The following is a 15,314-nucleotide window of genomic DNA, read 5'->3' as shown; positions in this document are numbered from 1 at the left end:
AACTTTTGGCCTTAAATTCTGCAGTGAACAGGGATGAGAAAGGAGAAACACAGAAAACCTTGAGACTGCTGTAAAGATAAATTCCTTAGGTTTTGTGAAGCAGTTCAATATTACATCTCATGAACAAAACAAAGGGGCACATGAGGAAATCAGTGATTTTCTACTCTGCAGGGTTTGGATAGCAAGGTACATAAAACTTGGGGAAATATAACCTATGATTCAAATTTTGAACAATTATCCCAATGGTGATCACTGTCCAGTTGTGTATAAGTGCATGCATGAGCTACAAAATATACACACACTGTGTAAATAGCAGGGTTCCTGTGGAGGGGAGAAACCACGTCAAGTGCCAACTAAACCCTTTCCATCTATAGATTAATTGAGGAGCTGAATAAAATTTCCATCGATTTCCCATGTTCCAGCATTTGAAAAAATGATTTTTTATTTTTCTTAATGTGTGTCTCTGGGGTGCAAATTCATACATCTCTATTTACACAAAGTCTACTGATTGACAGAATTACTTTTCAATGTTCTTTGATACACATGAAATGCTTTCTCTTTGGTTATGTTGTTGTTTAAAGATGTACGTGGAATATACACGTGCTTGATATTTCACTACATTATTTTAAATAATCACAATGATTCATTTAGATTTGTATCTTTTAAGTCCTTTTTTCCCTGTGTACTGAAGCTGACTTCATTAATGAGTCAGATGATGTCTGCTTCCCAGAAGAAAAAAAGACTATTGAGAGTATATTCTCCTCTTTCTCTTGTAGATCATTTGGATATATAACATAATTCCTTACTAACACTTTCAAAGGCATACTGAAGCCTCCAGATTACTTAAATGTAGTAAGCTTTTAAGCACTGCTGAGCCTTGACCTAGCCTGTCCCAACTATGGGACTTACTATGTGCAAAATCAGTATATAGACCCCTGCCTTGGGGTAAGTAAGAGAGCAAATCACACAAGTCACAGAATCTCTACAGGTCATCTGCACAAAACTCCAAGTGATGTGGAAAGACCTACCCTGAATTTTAGAACTGAGATGAATTTTACTCTAAGAGGAAACATTGCTGTGAGCAGTGACAAGATGAAAGATAACTATCAAAACAATTTTATATAGAGAATATTAAATCCTTATTTTATTTACAGTCCTGAAATTTCTATGTTTGAACTTACCTGTTTGTACACACTTCCCCTTAAATCATTGCAGAGTTTTTTCACATGTTTTACTTGACAAATTTACCTCCTCTGAAGTCTTGCTTCACCCCTCAGGAGTACACCAAAAGCTCATAAAAGCATATTGCAAATTTTTAAAATTATTATTTAGATTCTTTTTAAGGGAAGTCTGGCTTATAGGACACCTGATGATTAGGAAGCCTTTGAGCGCATTCTGATTCTAGACTTGTTCCTGTAAAGCCTGTCTTTCACTCCCAGGGAACACAACAAGCCAGAAACATCAGAATATACAAGGAAGCAGCATCTTGCCAACCAGCATCAACACAAAATGAAAAATGAAAAGTAGCCTTCAATATACAAAGGAGATAAGAAGAGCTGTCTGGGTCTCACTCTCATTCTCACACCAATTCTGCTTCCAACATTCATAAATATTTGCTTTTACTTTCATGCTGTGGTCAAGAAAAAAATCTCAGGTTGTTACTAAAATGTCACTAAGAATCACATCTGAGGATATACATTTGAAATTTATGTATAAAGGTACAATTGATTCAGCTGACCTTTCCATGTTACTGTGAATACAGATATTCTAACGGCTAATGCAGGAAGATACTGCATGTGTCACACAATACTTCCACTTGCTTTAGCCTTTCACTATACATTTGCTTAAAAGTACCAAAATGTCAATAATAAAAAAAAAAGGCACTCAAAAACTTTAACTATAATGAAATCTATGAGATTTTTCATTTGCTTTCATCTGAAGAGCAAGATTAAACCGAAACTTTTCAGTAAGCTGCTTGTAATGGGCCAAGAAAGACCTTAGAAAATAAGTACATCTGCACTCCTAGCAGATATCTACATCAAAGAATGCAGAACAACTTACAGACAACAGCTACCCCAACTTTACAGGAGCTAGTACAGACTTCCATGTCTCAGTAGCACATATTGATCCTGCTGGAATGTAGTTTACCTTCTCCTGCTGTACTCCCAATGAATAAATGGTGCACCTTATTGAGGAAAATGGTGTTCAGTGTGCCAGGGGCACACACTTTCCTTCTGTTCATGAATTGCCACAAACGTATTTCAACCAAGGCATCCCCTCTCCATTAGTTAACCTATTCGATGTCAAAGATAACCTTGACTATCACATGCAAGAAGCAGGACAGTTACCAAGAAATAAATTCAAGTCCCCTACTAACCATAAAATGCTTTTTGTTTGACTTAGAAAGCAGTGCTTAGGAGCACACACATTTCAAAGGCAGTGACACTGAAACGTTACTGATCCACCAACGCACTTCTATCTATGACTGTGGCCATGTTCTGGTTTGCTTGTGGGGAAGTATTTTCTGTGTAAATGAATTGCTGCTTCTTCAGCTGTCAAATGTATAAAGCACACAAAACAGCTAGAAACCATCCGAAAATAGCATATTATCCATAAACCTGACCTTTATTAGAAATTACTCAGGAAAGATTTACCGTGGGTATAGAGCAATTTAAATTGTGAGTTTTTGGATAGAATAATAGAGATTTGTCACCTCTAGAACATGTAGATAACAAAAAAGCTTTCAGTCCTAAAACATGCCTTAGATAACTTAAATGCATATAAGCTTCACAATAACAAACTAAAGCTCAAACACTTGGGGAACAAGTTTTATAGTTTGGGTATATGGAGAGGTGTTATGTGCAAGGTGAGAGAGAAGAGGTTGGCAGCTCTAACCCACCTTCAAATTCTCAGAGTTTTAAAGCTGGTCCTGATCCAACTCAGGCATCTGCTTTTTGCTATAATGCGTTATCTTCTATTGCCAAGAGTATCTGGAAAGCAGCAGGCAAACCAACAACAGACAATAAGACAATGGTCAGATCAGCCTTTCACAAGAGAACTATCCAATGGAAAATCCAGTTCTCAAGTGAGATTTCTGTTTTATTTCCTGTATTGAAGAAGTAGAGAAAATGCAGGGTCAAGCATGAAATCCAGCACCCACTGCTGCACTCACACTTTGGTGGTCAGAATAAGGTTCTTCAGTTTTGTCCATAGCTTTTTCACAGGATCACACAATTATTTCAGTAAAATAATGTAAAGGTCTGATTCTGCTTTCAAATAAATCAACAGCAATGTCTCTGTTTTCCCATATGGTGCAACCAATCAAAATTTTTGGCATAATTTCTCTCCATTTGTGCACCTCTGAAGCCGTGTTCACCAAGGAAGGGTTCCCATGTGGTTCTTCACAAATACTTCAGCAACTCACACAAGATTTTCTCCATAGTCTTAGTTTTATAACTTCAAAATCCTTCAATGATACTTTTCTACCTGCATCCATCCTGAGTACACACACAGCTGTGAGACACAAGAAATTTAATCTTTGCCATGCAATATTCACTCTGTGATGCCGAGTACAGCAGCAGAGCATTGATTCTGCCAGATCATGATCATTTATTTAGTGCTGGTTGGTAGCCAGTGCTTCTCAGGAAGATGCAAAATTCTGCTTATTGAAAAAATTGCATCAATCTCAGAAGGGCAGGTGAACAACTTCAGAAGGGAAGCACTTAAAAATGTGTCTGACAGGGAAGAAAACTCTCCTTTTCCCAGAAGCGAAATTACAGACTGAAAAATATACCAGATTACTCTTCCCTGTGTATAAGGTATGATCAGTTAAGTTTTAATCACTACAACTTGGAATATAAGAAATTCATCTTTTTGGTAAAGAGCAAGAGTAAGAAATGTTCCAAGATTGAGGAAAAGCAAACAGCTGTCTAAAACTGTTTGCAGCTTCTGTGGACCTGCCCAAGCCCAGTGTCCAAGAGACCCTCAAGGAGCTGTAGCTGAGGCACCCCAGCTCCCCTCAAACCCAAAATGGTTCTATATAGCACAAGGTTAAAACCTCGACAGAGCTCAGGCTTTATAAGCCATACTATCTTTCTTAATTGGTGTTCAAGCACAGGTGGCACCAAATATCAGATCTTATTAACTGTTATATTGTTTGTAGAAAAGTTTTGATAAGAGTATTTCAAAGGTTCTCTTGAATTTAGTGATTTAAAATTATTTTTACCCTCCGAGACTAGAACAAATAGATTCATGTTACTAAGGAGACCTGTTTCTGAGCAATCTCCAAGATAGCAAAATAGCAACAACAACAATCTCTGAATCTATTGTTAATAAGGTTATTTTCTCTAATAATATTTGTGGCACACACTAAAAGCATGACTTATATTGTTACAAAGGCGCTCGCTTGGATGACCTACATCACTCGTTCATGTCCTTGCTGCTTATCAATCTCTGATATAGCTATCTAAAAGAGATGTCAGCAAACACTTACACCACACCTTTTTGTCCTATGTTCTGTTTTTATGATAAATAAGCTGAAATTTCAGTACATGAGGTTTTCAATACTGAATCAAATTTCTGCTGCTATCTCCCCATAAAAAGCAAACCACAAGATCCTAAAACAAGGGCAGACCATAAAAAAAATCTCAAACATTGCTTAGGCAAATGTATAAGTATGTAAAGGGGATCAAAGCTGACTATATAAATCCAGGATGTAAAAGAGAACAAAATACTCTTGAAGCATCTAAAATCACTGACACACAATCTATCTGCCTAATGTTAGACTACCAGCTAAAAGATAAGGAAAGAATCGAAGGGAGGGGAAAAGAAATCCTTTCATACTATAGGGGAGAAAAAATAAAAGCCAAAAATCCCCTGGAAAAAAAAAATAAATAAACACATGTGCAAGGCTCCTAATATGCCCAAGCTTATTTATGCATCCCTCAACGCATGTATGTATAAGGAAATATGAACCAGGAACAAACATATAAAGATAAAACACCATAGAATCATAAAATATGCTGAGTTGGAAGGGACCCATCAGGATCTTAGCATCCCGCTCCTGGCCCTGCACAGGGCATCCCAAGAATCCAACCACGTGCCTGAGAGAGTTGCCCTAATGCTTCTTGAACTCAAGACACTGCTGCAACCACTCGCTTGGGAAGCCTGTCCCAGTGCCCAAACACCCTCTGGCTGAAAATCTGTTCTGATATCAAACCTAAACCTTCCCTGACTCAGCCTCATGCTGTTTTCTTGAGTCCTGTCGCTGGTCATGAGGGTGAAGAGATCTGTACCTGCCACTCTGCTTCCCGTCAAAAGGATGCTGAAAACCCCTCAGTCCCCTCTTCTCAATTGACCTCAGCTGCTCCTCATGTGGCTCCCTCCAGACCCTTGACAATCCTTGTGGCCCTTCTTTGGATAGACTCTAGTACCTTAATATCTTCTTTTATGTTACGCACACTTCACACAGGACTCAAGTTGGAGAGCAAACTGGGACAATCCTCTCCCCTTCCCAGCTGGCCATGCGGAGCCTGATGCCTCCAGGACACAGTTGGCTCTCCTGGCTGCCAGGGCACTGCTGACTCATATTCAACCTGCAATCATCCAGGGCCTTTTGCACAGTGCTGCTCTCCAGCCTCTCATTCCCCAGTCTGTCCATACAGCCAGGGTTACCTCATCCCAGGTGCAGAAACATGCACTTGTCCTTGTTGACCTTCATTCAGTCAAGAATCCCACCATGTGCCTGAGGTGATTGCTCAGCTCTCAAACTTCTGAGGTCAAACCTCAAAACTGCTGAAAATCACCTCTTAATTTTTGTCCATCAGGATAGGCTTAAAGTTTTAGGGAATTCTTTCAAACAGCTGACAAATCTGCCCACAACTAAAATTGTATTTTAAAAGTCAGTGAAAGCAGTTGTTCTACAAACTAAAGAAAGATATAAAAAGTGAATCCATGTTTACCATTCAAAATGCTTTTAGGTAATTCAATAAAGAGAAACACTGAAAAGTAATTCCATTAAAAATGAAAGCGGAATAATAAAATGGAGAAGTTATTGTACAAGAAGCAATAGAAATTTTAAAATGCTTACTGAATTTAATTTGAAGTAATTGGTAAGTAAAATCTTTTTAGAATATTAAACAGATGTTTAATCATCAGTTGAAAAAATTAAATTCTGGTTAACAAAATTTCAGATTATTAGCAAAATATTGCATATTCAAGGTAAAACAAACTGGCTCATTTGCCTGTGTAACTTTTGATGGAAAATATTTTGTATAAATTTTGTTATATAAAACCAATTTAGGCACCAACCCTATAAAAAGATACTTCTACTTTTGTGAGCTTTGGGTAGTTGGCTTTTACCTCAGGAGCATTTTGGTTCCATCCAACCGCTCCATGCTGCACAAAGAATACAGTTACAGAATAAAGCTATAGGCTGCCTGGAGTATTAAACTGTTCCTGTTTTGTCAACTGTTGGATTAATAGACTTCCCAGGAAGATCATCGTTAAAACAGTTTTCATGACAGTGAAAGACATTTCAGGGACGCTCATTAGTGAAGCATACTCCTAATAGAGGCATCTGTTACCAGTAGGTTTTGAATTGTTGCACCAATGAGAGAAAGGGTGAAGAGAAAAAAAAAGAAAAAAAAATGCTGCTCATTCCTCAGCTGTACAGATAAAACACGGGGGAAGGACTGAGCAGACAGTTTAAAAGGAAGGAGGCATGCCAGGAAGATACAAACACATAAATGTTTGTATTTTAAAGAGAGTGGATTGTACAAAATGTGGCTGGCAAGAAATTATTATACAGGTTGGAACTTGAGTACTGCCCAAGCTGTACTAGTAGATGAGGAATAGAAAGCCGTAATGAAGAAAGATCTGGGCAGACTTTGGCACTAGCAGAACTGGAGACAAAGCAAAGCTCTTAGCTGAGGTGTCTGGTACTATCATAAAGGACAAAAAATATTTATTTATTTATTTATTTTTAAGCTTTTCTTTCCCACTTGAGAGTGAGCTTCTCAAATCCGAGTAATGACAATCAAAGCAGGCTGCTGTGTGCCATGTGCAACACACTGTGTTTACTAAAATAAAACTGTAAGTAAACCTGATGCAGCAAACTGCTTGTAATACTCACTGGAATGAAATTCTATTTAGCCTCCCAAGATGAGTTTAATAATGGCAAATTAATTTATGCTCCTTCTAAACCAGTAGGCAGAGACATGCACCCAGTATAGCCACAATAATGTCTGGCTTACCTGTCTCCAGTGCAATAAACTTAGATGAGGTATTCTCTATGCAAATTGAAAACAGATATCTCATCCAAAAGAAAGTGATACTGTACAAAACAATTTGCAGGGCTGTGTCAGGCTATACTGAGTAATGCTCCTATAAATTAGTGTGATATGAAATCCACCTCAGTCAAAAGCTCTCTCTTTTTGACCTACACCATAAGATACAAGATTACTTAAGTGACAGGATGGGTAATGAGTGCTGCAATTGTCCACACTTAATTTGTATTAAAATTACAGTGAGTGGTAAGATTGGAATAGTGCAGTCACATAAGGATTTTATTTTTTTACGTACAGGAATGAATCACTATAAATAAAGTAACAACAGATGAGTTCTAGAAAACTCAAAGGCTGAGACTTGTAGATCATGCAAAGTCTCAGCTGCTTGTCTGAGTCTGCTGGTTACCCCAAATAAAGTATTGCAGGAAAAAGCACTTCTGACTGTTCTACTTTTAATGCAACCCAAAAATTGTACAAGAGAGATGCCCATCACCTTTCTGTCCATCATTAATATGTTAGGCGAGCTTCCCCGATTTTCAAAATTGAAAAAAAAAAAAAATGAAAATTTGCAGTTTCAGCCCTGCAGAGATACTCTTGGCACACTAATGGCCAAGAGGAAAGTTATCAGAAGAAAGTCTCTGTACCACTCTATACCTTGAAATTATTTAAATGAGACTGAAGGACTGTAATAGGTACCAGCTGGCTACAGTTCCTAGGGCAATATATCAAATAAGCACAGCCCAAAATCTCTGTCATGCCCCTCCTTCACACTTCCTGTCTAAGAGGTGAGGATAGGGAACTGCTCACCACCTGAGAGGTCACCTTTGCTGTATTTCCTTGAATTCTAGGCATGATACACATATTTATTAAGGTCCTGCTGCATTGTCTACATGCTTTTCCATCCTAGATTAAATCTAATTTACATGAAATGATAAAAAAACAGCATGTAGCCCAATAAGGTTCAATGCATGCAAGTGCATAGAAATCAGGTATGCCTACCTGAACAAGGAGCACAATGGAGAACCTAATTTTACATATACAAAACTCTCCCAACAATAAACATACAACAGGAAAGCCAGATTACACATGCTTTGTGAAGTTCATCAGCTGAGTAGCATCTTATTCATAAAATACCTTTATGCCTTCTCTGGATCTCTCAAGTATGCAAGGTACCTCCACCTACCATTATGAGTACAGCCACCTGATCCAAGGTAGAAGAATTAGCCTGTAATTTTCCAGAATTGCAAATCTGAGCAAGTGCACATAGAGTTTCCAGTCGTAAAGTAAAGGCCAGCTTTCAAAGAAACAGTGATGAGCAGCTATGGATTTGGGGACTTAGAAGCCTCTCCAGTCACTAAAGTCACTTCAGAGCAAAACAATCCAGATTCCCTTGCTGTCCCACTTAAGGGCTAAGCTTCAAAGCAGTTCAGATATGGAGAACAGGTATCAGATATGCTTGGACAGCAAGACAAAATTGTTTGAGTTATCCCAAAACATTATACTTGAATTAGAATCTCCTGGATTCCAACAAGAATTGAAAAATACATGGATTTTTTTTTTTTTTAAATCAAATGTGCCAACTGTTGCCTGCACTAATAAGAATATGTAGTCCCTTATATTTCTGAGTTGGTTGTAAGCCCACTGGCATAGAGTCTGTCTTGTGTCTTCTATGTCCCAAACTACAAAACCAAGCTCAAGACTGAAGGCATTACAAAAGTAGCTAAATAAATGTAATTCCACATTATTCATACGCTACTGCTGCATGTATTCTATAAGTGCATTTCAATAAGGTCAGAATATAAAAATCCCTTTATATTGAAAATATGAGCAGCATTTCAGAGGTGCAAATGGTTGTAGAGAGTCAGCCCAAAGCTCCTCAGACCCCGGAACTTCACCAATGGCAGAGTCCAAAAGAACACAACAAAAACAAAGAAAATACATATGCTGTTCCCTTCAGTACTCGAACATCTTCAAACATGTGAGGCAGATTCCTCAAGTGAAAGGTTTCAATGGACGTTGTAATGATGAAAGGATTCAATCTTCCTCTAAGCTTTTCTCATTGAACCAGCATCGTTTGGACATTCACCAATGTCTAGGGCAACTTATTTCACAGCTTTACATTGTCTACACATATAATATTATTTTAGTGTACTCTGGACAGATAGCTGGACTCAAAGGGGTTTTAATCAAGCACAACAAGGTAAATCAGCAAGGCATTTCAGTTTAGAAGCATGAAAACAGTCCCAATGCAATCATGTGCCTGTTCGGTCAATTTTATGCTCAAGTATTTTGCTGGCTCAAAACTGAAATTTATTAATTTATATGGATAGTTCCAGAACAGCTTGCACCTCTGGACTTATATCCTGCAAAAAAAAACCCTTTAGTCTCAAAAAATATTTCTCAAATAAAATGCAACACTAGACATTTAGTAATTTAATAAGTAAGTTATCTTTATAGATATATTTTTAGCCCAAAGTAAATAGGCATCTGCAGTTTTGCAGCTGAAATACTGTAACATCCTAGAGCATTAGAAGTCAGAAACTGAAACAGTCATTATCTTGCCATAAATGAAAAGGTCTGCCTTTGCCCTAGCTGAAAGATGAGCCAAAAAAAGTAAAAAAGCAGATAGAGCAAATGAAGGGGGGGGGGGGTTTCATCAAAACCCTGTTTGACCCATTTTTCATCTCTCAAGGTGCCTTAGGGTGTCATATAAAATATAAAAGGCTTTAATAAAAGTTTGCAGCCTTTTAGCTACAACTGAATGATAGTAAAATATACATGGCTTTTAATGTAAAGTTATTAATATACATTTTGATTTTTTTTTTTTAATCACACATTTTATGATAGTAGAACATGCAAAGTAAAAATAAGTTCATGGTCTATGCTATAATTATCATACATATGCACTATTAAAGGGATCACAGTGTTCCTGGTCTGTATGAAAAATAAATACCATCGGTGCAAGCTCTAGTAAAATAAAGCCTTTGGAAAACTAGAAATATTAAATTTAACACGTTGGAAAGGGGCCCCACTATTTGCATTGGACACAAGCAAGTCTTGGAGGCAGTGGCTCAGAAAATCTAAAAAATATCCATATGGAATTGACGTGGGGGGTTTTTTTGTTCATTTGGGGATTTTTTTGTTTTGTTGGAGGGGGGAGTGTTTTTTTGGTTTTTTTGTTGTTGTTTTGTTTGGGGGTGGTTTTTTTGTTTTGTTTTGTTTGTGTGGGGGGTTTTGGGGTTTTTTTGTTTGTTTGTTTGTTTGGGGTTTTTTTGTTTGTTTTTTTTAACCTCAGAAAATGCCAGAAGATGCAGCAGAGCTGGTATTCCAAAGTCACCAGGCTTTTACGTTTAATAACAGATGTCCAGTTATAGCCAAACCAGTCAGTACAGCTCTGCATTAGGGCTTAACGTATTCAGGTCTGCATTAGGCTGTCAAGCATATCTTTAAAGTATTTTGCAGTTGCATGGCACTAATATTGTACCAAGATGTTTACAAGCACTGAGGAAATTCATATTCATATCACTGGAATTCTGGGTTTAGATTGGTGTCATGTACAATTTAGCTGAAGGAAATGTGCGCTCTTGGGCTGGATGGGATGTGGATGTGCAATCCTCTTTTTTTTCCCTACCACTGGTGATAGCATGTGGCTTGTTATGCTGACAAGGAGCTCACTGCTGCTTCTTTTCAGGACACTCGAACCCTTACAGATTGTTTTGTTTGCATTTTGCATTTCTTGAAAGTTCTTTTCTAAAAAGAAAAAGCCACCTTGCTCTCCTATGACAATCAACAAAAATCCAATTACAGCTTTAAAGTTAAGAATTTCAGGTATTAAATTTGCCCTGAGAAAACGTGGAAGCGGTGGTTTGTGCTGGCACCTAAGGCATTATCTCAGTCACAGAAATGCAGCACCATTACAAGAGATCCTATCAAGAAGTTAGTTACCATTATATATCTGCTGTTCAATATTCTTGTTAAAAAACCTTGGCTCTTTCAGAGCTTTGCACATCTGACTTTGTCATAGTGCATGTCCCAAAATGATTGAAATATATATATATATATACACACACACAGGAGAAATCAGAAATGTTACAGATGCACTGCAAGCCTCGAAATGTCAGTTCAGAATTTGAATTTTTTTACTTATTCGATGCAAGATGAAAGTGGTATCTTTCATTCTGTCTCCATAACATCATAAGCAACAGCATATCCCCAAAGACAGTGACAGCATAGGGCATCATCCTTGATAATTCAACAGATTGGTTACAGGTCTTACACTGGGAACATTTCAGTTGAAGTGAATTTATCAAAATAACTGTATTTGTAATCTGAAAAAGATCTAGAGGGGTTTTTTTAATGTGTTTTTATGCTTTTAATAATCATGAGTCCTAGGCAAAATAAACTGACATAATCCTATTGATGAAATTATAAACATAACATACATTTTTATCTCAAGTTCACAAGTAACTTCGTCCCACACTGACATTCCAATATGGCCTATGAGACTTCTTTGTGAACTGAAATTTCCAGAAAACAAAGCAAAGCATGTTACTGGCATACCCAAATTAACCTGTAGGTATCCAGGAAAAAAAAAAAAAAAAAAAAAAAAAAAAAAAAAAAATCAAGGATGTCTCAGCTATTCTTTAGTATTTTATACATTAAACTTCCAGAATTAGTTATTTTACACAGTATTTTCCCATCTCTCACCATATTTGAAAATGTTTTAGACAGCTGCTGACATCAAAAATATGACAGGATCTAACACCCTCATTCACATATTGTCATTGGAAGGAAATTACATTGCCAAAACTGGACTGATGAAATGTGAGCATAACAGCAACTCCCTTGTGTAATTGAGTCCATAGATGGTGATTTTTGTTAGTACCAGGGAACAAAAATCAGCAACAGTAACAACAAAAGAGGACTCTCATTGACATAATTTGGACAAAACTTTGCCTGTATACCAAAAAGAGTCTCCCACTGTGAACTTTATATTGAAGCTTCTGCGAGAATTGCCAAATATAACTTTACACTCAGCATAAACATATCTAAGCATCTATTTTCCACCTTGCTGCCCTAGTTAATTTTTCAGTCTATAAATACCATTAACATCTTATCTGCAAGTCAAACCACAGACACAAGTACTGCTTTCCATGCAGCTCTTTCCCAACCCCTCAACAAAACAAGATATTATTATCTCACTTCATCTTCCTACACAAATTTTCTCAAGGGAAGACTTCCTCTTGTGCCAGAGTAGATGAAATTAGCACCTGGTTGGTCTGGTTTCCAAAACACTTCTATCTTCTCATCAGCCTCGACCTCCTCCATTTTACACCATGGAAATCCACTCAAAATGCTGCACAAAGATCAGTTTACCTCCTAAGTTCCACACACTCTGCTAACTGTTTTCCTTTAGTGGCTTTCTTTTCTCTCTGAATTAAATGAGAAATTATCTTCCTGTATTACTGGTTACCTAAAGTGTCATCCTCTTATTTTCCCAACCAATTTTCCATCTGCTGAATTTTCAGATATCTTCCTATAGTCTCCCTCTGAGGCCATCTTTAGTATTGGAAACTCTTACAAATTTCAAAAAATACCTGAATATCTTCTTCAACTTCTCCAAATTTTACCAGAATGGTGCTGGAACATGAAATTTATAAAACATTGGTTCAACACAAGGAGCAGATAAGATGCAAATACAATCGACCATGACAAATGGTCCTTCTGCTTCATTACACGGCCTCAGTTTTTTGTCCTAAGGAACACTAATCCTAACAAAAATTTTGCTTTCGCACTTTATGAAGGGGTTTTTTTGCATGTTTAATCTTATTCCTCACAGTAGACACATGGACAGAAGACACATGCTAGAACAGAAAATCATCAAGCTGTGAACTTCAGTTCTCTATTGTGCACAGTGGATTCCCATTATATTTTTACCCTTGAACCCTCATTTTAAATCTGAAAGTCACATCAGTCCATTTTTCTGAACTCTTTTCCTCCAACACTTTTTTTGAAGCAAAAATAAATCCCAGCCATTTTTAGCTGAAAACCTCTAGAAACAAGTACAAATTTTCAATTCTTAGATGGTTCAAAAAGGGTTACACATCACTAGCATTTCTGACAACTTCAGTAAACCACTGACATTGGTTATCATCCCAAACTCTTTCAGAGATATTTCTAGTACGTTTCCATGAGACCTTTTAATGAGATTACCTCAAAATATTTAAGTTGCACATATACTGAAACCCTAGGCTTCGCCTCTTCAGTAGTTAGTATTTATATTCTCTATTATTCGCAGACTCAACTTTTCTACAGTTTTCATTCTGCACATCAAAAAATAGTTTAATTCTTTTTCTACCATTGGTTTCATAGTGACTGGTAGACCTAAAAGAATTCTCAAGAAAATTCTTACCTCATTTGGAAAACCACCAAAAATCCCATTTCTTTACTCCCTACAACAACTTCTTGTGACACTAAAGCTTTTCAAAAACACAGAATATATTTACTTTCAATAGACCTATACTCTGTTTGTAGTTAATCTTACTTTTACTTGCTCTTTCCTTATGATTGCAATGTTACCACTATTTACCATTATTCACCTTCTTCAGCTCCTCATGGACTGCTTCTCAGAAAACCATGAAATGTCAGAGTATAGCAATTTTTCATGGATGTTGGAGAAATTTAAATATGCAAATGAACTTATTGTATGCAATGATGAAACATCTGTATCAAAAAGGTGATTCCTTCATTACTGAAAGTCTAATGAGATTCAGCCTTACATTTAGTACCATCATAGTCATTGCCCAGTTCGTACTTTGCAGTGGGAAGTTCAAACTGAGAATCTATCCCAAGTAGAAATGTTGATGCTCAGATAACTACCATTTTAGAAGGGTTTTTTTTTTTTTTTTTAAATGCCATGACTCTTTTCTGTATACTTCCCTAAGACCTATATATAGCCTCACTTAAGGGAAAATATAATTTAGGCCGGATTTAGGAGGTCCCACTGGCTACTTCAAAAGGAAACCAAAGCCACAAGGTATTGTTCAGTTTTGTACCAAGATTTCTTAATATTTAATGGAGGTGCTGGAAACCCAAAGCAGCTTTAAACAACCAAGGAACAATGTAAAACCAGAAATGAAAATATTTAAAAGAAAATAAAGAGGATTTCAAATTCATTTTACACAGCGGCATCTGCTGTGACAGTTTATTAAGCTGCAAGGAAAGGGATTTTTTTTCCCTTTCTGAAATATTTACCATAAGCTAAATAGAATTGTCACAGCATCTCAAGCCACTGCTGTTGGAAAACTGAGCATTAGCCTTCTCACATGAGATCCACCTGGTTGATCCACCAAGCTAAAGGGTGAGCAAAATCAGATCCAGATGGAAACCAAACCTGCAGCATTCAGATCTGCAGAAAGGAACTAAAAATGGGAGAAAAACTGGGGAGAGGAAGCAACAGGCTTTGGGCATTAATAGATGGAAAGCAGCAGAGAATTTGCCATTTTTTGAGAGTTTCCAACCTTTGATGATGTACTAAGCAGAAAACACCTACATTTGAACCTTTCTAGGAGAAAATTAACAATTTCATGAGGGCTTTCTCTTTGAGAAAGTGACCATCTTGGCTGAGGAAAGTAACATGTAAAATAATGGCCTGGAGGTTTGGGGTTTTTTTTATTTCTGAAGCCATTAATGTAAGATATTATAATTTTAGTTGCATCATTCACAAGTGCTGTATTACTGGATTTGGTAGAAAAACAGAAACACAAATCCCTTCTCCTCTCAGCTAGCCTGTCACTGGAAATATCTCTCTGAAAACCACACACCAACCACCAAGCCTCTAAGAGACATCATTCTTCTAACTAAATCCTTCTGTGCTCAATCCTTGCTAAATTTGCAGTCATGTGATATAAGTGTGCATAGTAACAAAATAAAGGTTTGGACCTCCAAACTGAGCATTTACTTCATTGGATCAGTTCCCACAATAGAGTAACCATGACAGAACCCATTTTTATTTCCTCCATATGGAAA

Source organism: Hirundo rustica, chromosome 5 (assembly GCF_015227805.2).
Source record: "Hirundo rustica isolate bHirRus1 chromosome 5, bHirRus1.pri.v3, whole genome shotgun sequence".
Taxonomy (NCBI): Eukaryota; Metazoa; Chordata; class Aves; order Passeriformes; family Hirundinidae; genus Hirundo; species Hirundo rustica.
The sequence above is the reverse complement of the archived record's forward strand: the minus strand, read 5'-3'. Positions refer to the sequence as shown.